Source organism: Meleagris gallopavo, chromosome 8 (genome assembly GCF_000146605.3).
Source record: "Meleagris gallopavo isolate NT-WF06-2002-E0010 breed Aviagen turkey brand Nicholas breeding stock chromosome 8, Turkey_5.1, whole genome shotgun sequence".
NCBI classification, from domain to species: domain Eukaryota; kingdom Metazoa; phylum Chordata; class Aves; order Galliformes; family Phasianidae; genus Meleagris; species Meleagris gallopavo.
The window spans coordinates 5218010-5220892 of NC_015018.2; the positions used below are offsets into that span (position 1 = coordinate 5218010).

A 2883-nucleotide genomic window follows, 5' to 3' on the forward strand; every position below is an offset into this window, starting at 1 on the left:
TTTTTTTTTACAAGCATGGCATACAAACCCTTGTTCTTGGCTGGCAAAAATGCATAACTAATGGTGGAGACAATGTTGAAAAACAAATGTTTTTTTTGCGGAGAACTTGATCTATCTAGAGTGCTATTGTGCTCTTTGAATCTGATGTAGTTCCCATGGAAAAAGGAGGAAGCATAAATGTCAGAGAAACCTACGTATGTAAGAAGGAACGCACTCTTAAACAGTTTCCCCCAAATTTTCTGAAGACATTGCTCGTACAAGATTTTCAAGTAGAGACATCTATGCTTTCTACATTTTCTTTAACATGAAACTTAAAATCATTGTCAAGGTAGAAATCACAATTTGTAAAGCTAGACAATGCCTTGAGACCTGCAGTATAATTATTAGATTGTTGTTTGATAGTATTGTAACATAATTAGCCACAATATGCAAGTAATTCCAATGTTACTGTGAGACCTCATATACATATGGCCTACTGCATACCCTATATTTTAAAGACATGTACAGTGTTTTAAACAAAAGGAATATGACTGCAGTTTGTACTCCTGACAGATCTACGTGCTCCTGTTCTACAGTAGCTATCATTCAACCATCCACACATCTCAGAGACTGAGCAGTTTTCCTTCAGGCTGCAATGACAGCCTCAACTCTCGCAGAATAACTGTGCCAAGTTCTGTGCTTATCTAGTCAGTTTACTGAGACACCGCACTGTTTCCACGCCCAGTGATCTTAATGGCACTAAATATAAAGTACCAAGTTCCTTTCCAGAAGACCTCAGAATACTTTAAACAACATAAATTTGTTTTCATCGCATTACTGTATCCACAATACTGTCCATGGTTTTATGCACGTACCCCAAATGCAACTTCGTATGGCACCGTTTTATGTTCCTCATGAGAGATCCACCTGTGTATGTACTACTGCAACATTACCAGTGCTGTACGGCATGTCCAAGAAAAGTAAACATTTTCTGTGTTTTCTGATGACATAAGTTAGGGATATAAAATTACTGATACATGGAATTAAATGAGGAACAAGACTTCATTTCAACTTCAAGAGATGCTTCATTACCCCACTGGACTACAGCCTTAATTTCACAAAGCAAGTCATTTTTAGAGTCACTAGAAAAAAGTTCTTAGATATGCAAACAAACAACATTTGGATTTTATTGCATAATCAATTTATCTGATAAGAAAAGCATGAGAAATGCTAAACACTTCATGTGTTAAGGCCAAATACTCAAAGCTTGCTGACACAACTCCAATTCCACCTGCAGAGCATTTCAAACTGCATTTTTGTTACCAGAAAGTTTCTCAGTTTAGCACACAAAAGGATTAGTTCTCAGCTCAAATGCACTGAATGAACATCACCCAAAGGATGCTCATACTGAAAATTCAGAACTGAAGGCAATCCTGGGTCTACTCTGGATTCAAAATGGCTCAGCCAAAAGGAGTGAAGTTGCTAAGTCTTGCACAGAGTCCTCATTTCCATTTTCTGTGTTCTCTCACCTGCTCTGGTGAGCCAACAAGGATGGCAACTGGGATGCTAACTAGTAGTAGCTATTCTAACTTGAGATAATGCAATTCATCCTAGGGACATTTTAGTTCAACTGAAAAATACTGACAGAAAAAACTATGCTGAGCCTTACTGACCTCTTAGCTTTTTATTTTCACTTATAAAATAGCTCCTAATGACGCTAGACATAGGAAAGGGATTACCTTGGTCAGCTGTAGATTTTCAATTAGTTAGCCACATAATATTCTGGTGTTAAGGCAAAAAGAATATGAGACTCAGAATTGATTTTATCCATCAGGCTTTAAAATTCAACACATAAGATTTGATTTTGTTTGCTTTGAAACTATTACACCTTAAAATTGCATTTCCTCATGGAGGCACAATACAGTGGTTTTTTATTGTATGCATAGCTAAAAAGTAATCAAGTAGTACATAGAGATGTTTCAGAAGCTTAGATAAGTGACATCAGCTTGTTCATCTCCCTCATTGCACATTTTTAGTAACAACTTAGAGCAATCTTTCACACAGAATGGTAAATGACCCCATTGCAAAGTCTGATTAATACTCAGAGCCTACCCATGAAGGTATTAGTGTAAAAAACATTAATATACTATACATGCACGTATATATATTTCCATGTATGAAGAAGGGCACACGTATATAAGACTGATATTTCACAGGAAACTGAAGGTTAGTGGAACTCTTGGATGTGAAGATCAAATAAAAGTTACCTTAGAAACCAGCTGGTTTTTCTTAACACTGCTACTCAAAGATGAGCCTCCTGATGGCACACTACGAAAAAGAAGATGCTGTTAACCTCTAGTTATTACAACTGCCACTTCCATACCTGACAGGCTTTTTATAAACCTCTCTAATCAGCTTACCTTTGACCGCTCACCACCTGTGATAAGGGAACACGGGATGGCACACATAATTTTCGGCTGCTTTTTGACTCCCACCTCCGCAGGCGATTTGAAGCACTAACACGGGAGGGAGCTACTTATTTTCACGAGGTGGCCGTGCAGCTCATTCAGCACACGGGACAGCAGCAGTACCGGTGCTCCAAACGCACCAGCACGGACAAAGCTCAGAGCCCCACCGCCGTCACATGCAGAGCCCGCAGCTCCGCTCACAGCGGCACGCCGCGCCGCCCGGCACGGGGCACACGCAGGGCCTCGCTGCTATCGCTACTCACGCCACCAGGACGCAGTAATCCGCCACAGGAGCGGAGCTGCAAGGCGCCGTTACCCGCGGCGGAGGCCGAGCGCGGGCCTGAGCGAAAGGCGGCAGCGAAGCAGAGCCCGCGCACGCGCGCAATCCTTCCTAGGCGCGCGGGAGGCGCCTTTGTAAGGAAGGGCCGCGGCGGCG

The 2883-nt window shown here is 41.6% G+C and overlaps 1 protein-coding gene across 4 annotated transcripts in view; it reads right to left on the reverse strand.

Annotated features, from left to right (window-relative positions):
• SHLD2 (shieldin complex subunit 2) overlaps positions 1–2860 on the reverse strand; it is a 36322-nt gene extending 33462 nt beyond the window's left edge. For 2 of the 4 annotated variants that reach the window (XM_019617453.2, XM_010714172.3), the window contains exons 1-2: positions 2400–2860; positions 2247–2307 (exon numbers count right to left, since the gene is read on the reverse strand). The gene's annotated coding sequence lies outside the window, so the exon portion shown is untranslated. The remainder of the gene's footprint in view (positions 1–2246; positions 2308–2399) is intronic. The other 2 variants (XM_010714170.3, XM_010714171.3) reach the window with 1 other exon arrangement.
• Positions 2861–2883: the final 23 nt, after the last annotated feature.